The sequence below is a fragment of the Sminthopsis crassicaudata genome, chromosome 1 (genome assembly GCF_048593235.1).
Source record: "Sminthopsis crassicaudata isolate SCR6 chromosome 1, ASM4859323v1, whole genome shotgun sequence".
NCBI lineage: Eukaryota > Metazoa > Chordata > Mammalia > Dasyuromorphia > Dasyuridae > Sminthopsis > Sminthopsis crassicaudata.
In genome coordinates this window covers 402,869,297-402,880,992 of record NC_133617.1, presented here as the reverse complement: position 1 = coordinate 402,880,992, position 11,696 = coordinate 402,869,297, and the positions used below count along the sequence as shown (strand labels likewise).

The following is an 11,696-nucleotide window of genomic DNA, read 5'->3' as shown; positions in this document are numbered from 1 at the left end:
AGCATCTTTCTGTTCTACATTTTGTTTGTTGTGCCATCAATCAAAAACAACAAATAAAATTAATTTAATTGGATCATTAACTTTAAAAGTTAACTTTCACATAGTTTCTATAGAAAAGTTTAAAAGAATTCAGGGATTACAGGTTCCTTGAAGAGCACTTTTGATGGAAAGCTGTAAAAATGTAGAGGATTTGATTGAAGGCATTGGTTTATTGTTGCGTAGAAGTGAATGGCTGGGTTAAGGTGATTTTCAGCTTACTATACCATCTTAGCCCACAGAAGTCCCTTCTGTATTATTATTCCAAAACAGTTTTCTACCTTTCCTTTCTATTATTTTCAATATTAAGTTTCTTTGAACCCTGCAAAATATTGTCTTCTCTTATCCCTGACAATTCTGACATTCTCATTTCAATGTTCCAAGATTTGTTTTAGCTCTAACATTTTATAGTTATATGATATTAAATTCACTAAAATTGAATTTAGAACAAACAAAGCTAAATAGGGGTCACTATGCATATATGAGAGGGAAAATTATATGAATCCCTTGTCTCTTCAAAAATGTATCTGAGAAAAAAATATATGTGTATATACATATATATATAAACACTTATGAATAAGCTATATACATATATGTATGTTATATATAAAATGTAAATATATTGTATGGATTATTTCATTCTTTGTCTTTATTTCTTCAATTCCTAACATAATCCTTGGTATAGAACAAGTGATAAATAAATATTTTGAGTTGATTTCTTTGTTCCCATGATTCTCCTCTTCAAACCTCTTCAAACAGTCCTTCATATATTGGTCTATCTCTTTATGCTTTCCCTCTCTTACAGTTGAATATCTGCTACAGCTGGACTTTTGATACTTTTCCCTGTTTTCTTAGTATACTTTCTCCATGGGTGAATGGAAAGTAAGGTTTTCATAGAAAAGGCTATAAATAAGAAAACCCCTGAATAGTGAAAAGTACTTTGCAATAAAGCTTGTAAAATAACTTGTAATAAACAATGACATTTTTAGAGGATGGGGATGATGACTTCAGGAGGTATAAGTTTATAACAATTAACCATGTAACTTCAACATTACAAAACCATGCTGTTTGGCTCCACAAATCAATTTATGATTTCAAATTCCAAATTTCCAAAATCTGGATGTTTTAAAGTTCAGTTTTAAAATTCTAAGTGGTATTAAAAGACAAATTTTTGAAATATTTTCAATAGCAAAGCATGTTCAATTATTAACCATGCTCAAAGAAACAAAAATATGTACCAATGTTTGCATAATTCTTTTCTACACTGGGAACATCTTTAAGATGACAGTATAATCAATTAAATTAGTCCTGTCACAATGACAAAGTTTACTAAACCTCACGTACATAGGAGACTTCCTATCTCACAACTTTGCTATTACTATGTACACAGTATATTTCACTTTGCTTAAGTATATGGAGAACTTTCTGTGTTTTTCTGATAGCATCATTCTCTTCATTTCTTATAGAACAAAAATATTCCTTCATAAACACATGGCACAATTTATTCAGCAATTCCACAATTGATGGGCATCCCTCAATTTCCAATTCTTTGCCATGAGAAAAGAGTTGCTATAAATATTTTTATATCTATATATTATTTTCCTTTAAAAAATCTTTTGGGGGATTCAAGACTAGTAGTGTTATTGTTAGGTTAAAGGATATATATGATTTTATACTTCTTTGGGCAAAAATCATATCTTTTGATCACATACTATTTGGGGAATGGATATCTATATAAATTTGACTCAGCTCCCTATACATTTGAGAAATGAGGCCTTCATCAAAGAAACTTGCTAATTCTTTTCATACATAATTACTATTGCTAACTGTATATCCACCCTGTTTATTCTATTCTCTCTTTCCTTTCACTCTGTCCTTTGTCAGGCGTTTTTGCTTCTAACTGGCTCCTCCCCCCAATGTGCCCTCTCTTTTATCACCCTCTCTTTTTTCCATATAACTTCCCCTCCTATTTTCCTGCAGGATAAGATAGATTTCTATACCCATTTTTTGAGTGTGTTTATTATTTCCTTTTAGAACTAATTCTGATATGAATAAGGTTAATTCACTCAGTCTCACTCACTTCCTTTTCTTCATGTACATTATGAAAGCTTTTTTTTGCCTCTTTTATGGCAGATAATTTACATTATTCAATCTCTCTCTTTCCCTTTCTCCTGATACATTCGTCCCCAACCATTTTATTTTATTTTTTAAAATATTATCCTTTCATGTTCAACTCACACCTGTGCCCTATGTCTCCAAATATCAGCCTCTCATGTAAGAATGTAAAGAGATAAGGGGACTTATTAAGTCCCTTATGATTTCCTTTTTCTGATTACTGCTTATGATTTCCCTTTCCTGATTACTTCCTTATGCTTCTTCTAAGTCCTTTAAAAATCAAATTTTCTATTCATCTCTGAGGATCAGTTTTTTTTTTTTTAATTGAACTCAAATCACCCAAATTATATTTCTATTGACTGTTGAGCTGGAAGAGACTAAAAGACTATTTAGTCCAAATCCTTTGTTTTTCCAATTAAAAAAAAAAAGGCCTGAGGAGGTAAAGTGATTGTTAAATTCATAAATTAGAAGAGTCAGAATTTGAATCCTGGAGAGTGAATAAATGTGCAGAATGATTAAGTGATTTGCTTATGGTTCAACAAACAGCAACTAGAGGACCTAGGACCTAAACTCAAATCTTCAGACTAACTCTGGTGCTCTTTCTTCTACAACAAACTGATTCTTTCAAATTAGAACTCTAAGAAGTAGAGATGGAAGTTTTTTAAAAGGTCATTTAGTGATTTAAGTACTGTAAAATGTTCTGTGATAAGTATTAAGGATAAGAAAAAGATTAAACTATTACTCTCAAATAGCTATTAGAGAGGGAGGATACAATATGAAGAATGGTTAAAAAAAAAAAAAACAGCATCCACTGAGAAAGATAAAAAGGATTCTTTCTTTCAGAAGGTGGAATTTGAGTTAAACCAACTTCCTAAGGCAACTTAATGGGTACAATGGATAGAGCACTGATGGTAGAACCTGAGTTCAAATTTTACTTCAGATGCTAGCTATGTGTCTGTAGACAGCTTCTGTTAGTTCAGTTTCCACAGCTGCAAAACAGGAATAATAATAGTAGTACTTACCTCCCAGGAGTACTATCAAGGTCAACTGAGATAATATTTTTAAAAACATTCTGCACAAGACCTGAAACATGGATGCTCAAAAAATGTGTGATTCCTTTCTTCCTTCCTTGGAGGTATCAGAAAAGAAAGTACTATAACTGTGATCCTGTGATTCTAAATTCTTTCAAAACCCTATTTTCACCTTCTTTTTAAAGATCCATTAACTGAAGACTCATTTGAGGCCAAATATAGAGATTGATAAATTGATTTGTTTTGTTTTGGTTTTTGTTCAGGATGCTGGCTAGATGTAAGAATCAAAGGCTTTTTTAATGTATGTTTTTATTTTATAAAGATAGTGAAATTGACCTCAAATTTCAATTAAATGCTTTTTGAGAAGTAGATATTAAGTGTCTTCCATGGACAGGCAATGAAATAGGTAGCAGGTATGCAGAGACAAAAAAGGAATGAGTCACTGGTCTCAAAAAGATCTGGTGATATCCTAGTGACAGAAAGGGAAGGAAAAAAAATTGTAATTTCCTCATTTGTTCAAATCTGCAGTTGCACACAAGGTGTCTTAGATTCTTTCCTAGATAAAATAATCTTCTTTGGAGAGTTACTAGCTGATCCACAGGTTCCAGGACTCTTAAATTTGCTCTTATTATCTGTCAACTCTTCCAAGCTGCTGGGGTAAGAGGAGATAGGAAGAAAAAGCTTTTGTATCCAGAACCAAGACTGATTACTGTAGGAATTGTGGAAGTAGGAGTCTTACTTGCAGCAACCAAAGATTTTTCTTGGGAGGGCTGGCAAATGCAGGACAGAAAACAAGTTTCAAAGAGAACTTCTTATCCTATTGCCTGGAGGAATTCCCTTTAGTAGTCACCCGGAAGTTGGAAAATTTGGCTTGGTATAGTAATTTGAGAGTATTAAGTGCAATTGAGCCCCCCAGTTGTTACTATTTCTTAGCACACTACCCTTTCTTGAAAGTCAGAAGAGTCCCTCCTACACTGAACTTAGAAGTCATCCATAACAGCTCAGCAGTCCTCCACAGTTCAGTCCTTTCCGCCTACAACTTTCCACGAAAAGTAGCCCAAGCACAGACATTCTTCCTGAGAGTTAAGTAAACTTTGATGTTTGAAAATTGCCTTCTGATTTATTTTTATCCAGGAGAAATCTGCATGCCTCTGAAAATGTATTTTGTGGAAGGAAGCAGAAGACCTAGAAAGGTACCCAGAGCAAATTGGAAGTAAAGTAGATGAGGATGAAGGAAAAGAAGTAAAGTAGCTGAGGATGGAGGAAAGGAAAGAATGAGACTCAGAAGACAGACATAAGGAAAATAATTGAATGGTTTCTTTAAAAAAAGGGAAATCCTCCCCCAACCAAAAATTAAACTCGAAATACAAAAATTAAAAGGAGAAATCAATAAAATTGAAAGTAAAAAAACCATTGAATTAATAAATAAAACCAAGAGTTGGTTTTATGAAAAAGCCAATAAAATAGATAAACCTTTGGTAAATTTGATCAAAAAAAAGAAAGAGGAAAATCAAATTGATAGTCTTACAAATGAAAAGGGGGATCTTTCCACCAATGAAGAGGAAATTAGAGAAATAATAAGGAGTTACTTTGCCCAACTTTATGCCAATAAATTTGATAACTTAAGTGAAATGGATGACTTCCTCCAAAAATATAGGCTCCCTAGATTAACAGAGGAGGAGATAAATTGCTTAAATAGTCCCATTTCAGAAAAAGAAATAGAACAAGCTATTAATCAACTCCCCAGGAAAAAATCCCCAGGGCCAGATGGATTCACATGTGAATTCTACCAAACATTTAAAGAACAATTAGCCCCAATGTTATATAAATTATTTGAAAAAATAGGGGATGAAGGAGTCCTACCAAACTCCTTTTATGACACAGACATGGTACTGATACCTAAACCTGGTAGATCGAAAACTGAGAAAGAAAATTATAGACCAATCTCCTTAATGAATATTGATGCTAAAATCTTAAATAAGATATTAGCAAAAAGACTTCAGAAAATCATCTCCAAGATAATACACTATGATCAAGTAGGATTTATTCCAGGAATGCAGGGCTGGTTTAATATTAGGAAAACTATTAATATAATTGACCATATTAATAATCAAATTAATAAGAACCATATGATCATCTCAATAGATGCAGAAAAAGCATTTGACAAAATCCAACATCCATTCCTACTAAAAACTCTTGAGAGTATAGGAATAAATGGATTATTCCTTAGAATAATCAGGAGTATATATTTAAGACCGTCAGTAAGCATAATATGCAATAGAAATAAACTGCAACCTTTCCCAGTAAGATCAGGAGTGAAACAAGGTTGCCCACTATCACCATTACTATTCAATATAGTACTAGAAACGCTAGCCTCGGCAATAAGAGCCGAGAAAGAAATTCAAGGAATTAGAGTAGGAAATGAGGAAATTAAACTATCACTTTTTGCAGATGACATGATGGTATACTTAGAGAACCCCAAAGACTCTGCTAAAAAGCTACTAGAAATAATTCAAAATTTCAGCAAAGTGGCAGGATACAAAATAAATCCACATAAATCCTCGGCATTTTTATATATCACTAACAAAATGCAACAGCAAGAGATACAAAGAGAAATTCCATTCCAAACAAATGTTGAGAGTATAAAATATTTGGGAATCCATCTACCAAAGAAAAGTCAGGAATTATATGAGAAAAATTACAAAACACTTGCCACAAAAATAAAATCAGATTTAAATAATTGGAAAGACATTCAGTGCTCTTGGATAGGCCGAGCGAATATAATAAAGATGACAATACTCCCCAAACTAATCTATTTATTTAGTGCTATACCAATCAGACTCCCAAGAAACTATTTTAATGACCTAGAAAAAATAACAACAAAATTCATATGGAAGAATAAAAGGTCAAGAATTGCAAGGGAACTAATGAAAAAAAACTCAGAGGAAGGTGGTCTAAGTGTACCTGATCTAAAGCTATATTATATAGCAGCAGTCACCAAAACCATTTGGTATTGGCTAAGAAATAGGCCGGTAGATCAGTGGAACAGATTAGATACAAAGGACAAAAAAGGGTACATCTATAGCAATCTAATCTTTGACAAACCCAAAGATTCCAACATTAGGGATAAAAATTCATTATTCGGAAAAAACTGTTGGGAAAACTGGAAATTAGTATGGCAGAAATTAGATATGGATCCACACTTAACACCATATACCAAGATAAGATCAAAATGGGTCCATGATTTAGGCATAAAGAGGGAGATAATAAATAGATTAGAGGAACAGAGGATAATCTACCTCTCAGACTTGTGGAGGAGGAAGGAATTTATGACCAGAGGAGAACTAGAGATCATTATTGATCACAGAATAGAAGATTTTGATTACATCAAACTAAAAAGTTTCTGTACAAATAATACTAATGCAAACAAGATTAGAAGGGAAGTAACAAATTGGGAAAATATTTTTAAAAACAAAGGTTCTGATAAAGGTCTCATTTCCAAAATATATAGAGAACTGACCATAATTTATAAGAAACCGAACCATTCTCCAATTGATAAATGGTCAAGGGATATGAACAGACAATTCTCAGAGGAAGAAATTGAAACTATATCCACTCATATGAAAGAGTGTTCCAAATCACTACTGATCAGAGAAATGCAAATTAAGACCACTCTGAGATACCACTACACACCTGTCAGATTGGCTAAGATGACAGGAACAAATAATGACAAATGTTGGAGGGGATGTGGGGAAATTGGGACACTAATACATTGCTGGTGGAGTTGTGAAAGAATCCAGCCATTCTGGAGAGCAATCTGGAATTATGCCCAAAAAGTTATCAAACTGTGCATACCCTTTGACCCAGCAGCGCTACTACTGGGATTATATCCCAAAGAAATACTAAAGAGCGGAAAGAGACATATATGTGCCAAAATGTTTGTGGCAGCTCTTTTTGTTGTAGCTAGAAACTGGAAGATGAATGGATGTCCATCAGTTGGAGAATGGTTGGGTAAATTGTGGTATATGAAAGTTATGGAATATTATTGCTCGGTAAGAAATGACCAGCAGGAGGAATACAGAGAGGGTTGGAGAGACTTAAATCAACTGATGCTGAGTGAAATGAGCAGAACCAGAAGATCACTGTATACTTCAACAACAATACTGTATGAGGATGTATTCTGATGGAAGTGGAAATCTTCAACATAAAGAAGATCCAACTCACTTCCAGTTGATCAATGATGGACAGAGGTAGCTACACCCAGAGAAGAAACACTGGGAGGGGAATGTAAATTGTTAGCACTACAATCTGTCTGCCCAGGTTGCATGTACCTTCGGATTCTAATGTTTATTGTGCAACAAGAAAATGATATTCACACACATGTATTGTACTTAGACTATATTGTAACACATGTAAAATGTATGGTATTGCCTGTCGTCGGGGGGAGGGAATAGAGGGAGGGGGGGTAATTTGGAAAAATGAATACAAGGGATAATATTATAAAATATATATATATATATATATATATATATATATATATAATAAAAAAAAAAAAAAAAAAAAAAAAAGGGAAATCCTGGGTAAGAAAGCTTTCTCTTTCAATGCAGGTTGCCACCTTTTATGAAATTTTAGTCTTTGAAAGCTGCCCAGAGCACTGAGAGATTAAGAGACTTGCTGAGGATCACCCAGCCAGTAGATGTCAGAGGCAGAACATAAATCCAGCTCTTGTAGGCTCCAGAGCCATCTATCTATCCCCTATGCAATGCTACACAGAGAGTGTGATTCAAATTAAGGTCAATAAATTTGAAAGGAAAGAAAGAGGATATATTTTCCAATATCTTTAAAAGTGAAATCTCTTTTCCAACTCCAGGAAAATTTCAAGAAGTCAAGCTATCTGTGTGGGCAGAAGTAGAGCAGCAGCCTCTCCTTATTAATACTTTGTGGGTGGAACAGAAAGAACAATATGGGGGAGGGAAAACATGGGAATCTTATTTTTCTTATGGCCTAGTCCACTGTACACCTTTCCTAAATTTCTAAAAGGAATTAAATATTGAGTAGTATTAGCACTATTATCCATTAATATACCATATTATCCATTTATTCCTGAATTTGAGTCATTATAGATAATCTTGTCTGAGCAGAGACCAGAATGGTGGAAATAAAATTGGAAATAAGTGGTGCACAGATGTAAATGCTGATCTTTATTTATCCTTCACATAGGATACTTCTCTTGATTTTGAGCATTTGCCTTGGCATCTGCCATGCCTATAAGATACTTCTTCCTTACTGGCGCTTCACACAATCCCTCATTTCCTTCAAGATTCATGTTAATTATTACCTCCTACATGAAACCTTTCCTATTTCTCCCAACTATTAGGACCTGTCATCCATAATTACCTGATGTTTATTTTGTATTTATTTTATGTAATATCCTTTATTTATTTATTTAAAATAAAGTACAAAATTTAAAAAAATAAACATTTTCATTTCAAGAAAGTTTATACAATGACAGAAATTATTATATTCCTGCCTGTAAATCCTTTTCTTTTGCTACCTTATAGGTAATTCTTTTGTTCTCTGCTGTGTATTTTTTATATTCTTTTTCTCCCTTTCATCTCCACCCCTCTTTGCCCAAGGGGGCAGCAGTTAAGAACAAATATAATTAAATACATACATACACACACACACACACACACACACACACACACACACACACATACACTTATATATTCACCCCAAACACTCGCCCATCCATATACATATACTTACCTGTATACACATATGCACACACATTTACACATATGCATCTAAAACAATATTAATATGGCTGACATATAATGTAAATTTCTCTCTTAATTGAATTTTAAGTTTGACTTTTTCTGAGATCAATGATTACTAGCTCTACATTTTTTCCTAATGACCTTTTGATCCTTGTTATTGTGTCTGATATATCTATTTCCCATCCCTGCTAATTCTTCTACTTTACTTCTACTCCTTAATTTGCCCTGCTTTTACTTAACCTCCCCTCACTCATGAATCACTCCCTTATCTTCTGTACTCACCTTTTCCCTCCCTCTTTATCCCATTCTCATTGATAATTAACTTTATTCTACTATTCTAAACATCCTAAGCATTCAAGGAACAAACTTGAAATCATTCTCTTTGTCTTGTGTCTTTTAATGTACTTGGTAACCTTACTGGGTAACAGCATTCTCATTACACTCAGCATACTAAATCTGCACCTTCCACTCCCATGTACTTTTTTCTCAGCAATCTTGCTTTCATGGACATCTGTTACACTACTTCCTCGATCACTCCTATGGTGGTGAAATTCATAACAAAAAGAAATACTGTTCCTTTCACAGGGTGTGCCCTGCAAATGTATCTCTCCCTTGCTATGGGGTCCACAGAGTGTCTGCTCCTTGCCATGATGGCCTATGACCGATATGTAGCAATATGTCACCCCCTTAGATACCCTATCATCATGAACAAAAGTGTCTGTCTCCAGATGGCAGCTGGATCATGGATAACAGGTTGTCTTACTGCCTTGCTTGAAACAAGTTCTGCCCTGCAACTGCCTCTCTGTGGGAGTTCCATCAATCACTTTACGTGTAAAATCTTAGCATTGCTAAAGTTAGCCTGCACAAGTTCATTTACCATGGACATAATCATGCTGGTGGGCAGTGTTCTACTCCTTCCAATTCCAATGCTTTTAATTTGCATATCATATAGTTTTAATCTCTTCACTATTCTAAGAATCAATTCAACAGATGGGAGGAGCAAAGCATTTCCCCCCTCTCAGTCCACCTAACAGTGATGATCTTGTACTGCCCTTTCTATGTACCTGAAGCCATCATCAGTAGATTCTCAAGAAACTGATAATTTCATACCTTTGTTTTATGGGGTGATTACTCCCATGTTAAATCCCATTATCTATAGTTTGAGAAATAAAGAAGTGAAAGGGGCTATGGAAAAGCTACTGGGCAGAAATGTCTTTTCACAGAAACTGTGAAATACTTGGCATTGAGTTTATTATTGGAAAGAAAACATTTGGCTTCCCATAGAAAGTGCTAAGGAGGATTTTAATTCTTAGGATGTAAGTTTCAATTCTTATCATTGGTGGGTATTTCTTCTATTACTGTGCAACTTAAGTCACTATGATTTAGGAGGGGATTCATGAGCTTCTGTCAACACATGATAGTTAATCTGATTGTGATAAGTCTGTGGACTTAAATACCTTTGATAGTCCTTAAACAAGTTTGTTACCAAGTGTGCTCCAATGCTTTCTAGCATGGGAGAATCTTTGGGGAAGACCCTGGAGAAGAATTTACCACATTACCAGAAAAAAAAACTTTAAATTTATATGTTCATATTGATGGCTGAATAAAATGTTTTTCATAAAATTCTAAATTTTGTGGAAAGGGGGTCAATAATTACATTAGTGGGATGAAAATGAGAACTGACATGAATGATACTTGCCAAGGATAACATAGCAAGTAATATTGATTCTTAATTTCAAAATATATAATGATGATATCCTCTATTTCTATTTTTTAATTATATGTGAGCTAACAGTAATTTTGTAGTTTTGTTAAACTTCACCATGTTTCATTCACTAATTGGACAGAAATAGATAAGAACAATTGAGAATGAAAAAGGATAAAGAAGGAGAAACTCTGTTTCAATAATTAACATCTCAATACTTTCTCATTCTTTATTATTGAACATTTGTTTTCTCAATGATCATGTGATCTTCCATATGAAATCTATAATTTTATAGATCTACAAAAACTGTCTCAGTTCATTCATAATTTTTAATGAAAAATAGAAACTGAAGAATTCTTCTTCCTCATGAGAGATATCACTATAGTAATTTGAAATATAAAATATTAGTAGCTGTGTTAGCTTGGGCAAATCCCTTCATCTTTTTGCATCTTTATCTGTAAAATGAAATTATACTAGATGATGTCTAATGAATAGTTCCATTTTTAATATCCCTCGGTTTTAAGTTTCTATCCTATTCTTTCTTGAAAACTTAACAGCCATCAGTAGAAACATTCCAAACCCAATAACTTTAAAATATAATGTTTAAAATAGCTAAATTATTTTATTTCTAATTTATATATAGATATATATATATTTAACTCAAGAGAATTAGTACAAATACTCAACATATGAATAAGAGCATAATAAGAGAACATATACCATGGTTATTTTTGCATCTCAAGTTTCTCTACTCAATGATCATTGCTCCCTGCTTCCAAAAAAGTCGTATACATTAACTTTATTACCATAGAGGAGTATAGCAGTCATCATTATTGTTTTTTTGACCTTCTGAAAATTTCACTGCTTTGTGTATAATATGAGCTTTTGGCAATTAACTTTGCCTTTAACCAAAAAAAAAAAAAGTTGTTCTTTTGTTCTTTGTTTTATATATACTTATATATATATTATATATGTGTGCATGTATATGTATATATACATTTTTTTTCTCTTTAATAATATCCTTTGGAT

At 33.3% G+C, this 11,696-nt stretch overlaps 1 pseudogene; it reads left to right on the top strand.

Moving 5' to 3' along the window:
• Positions 1–1,352: 1,352 nt before the first annotated feature.
• On the top strand, positions 1,353–10,194 carry LOC141550127 (olfactory receptor 2K2-like; annotated as a pseudogene).
• Positions 10,195–11,696: the final 1,502 nt, after the last annotated feature.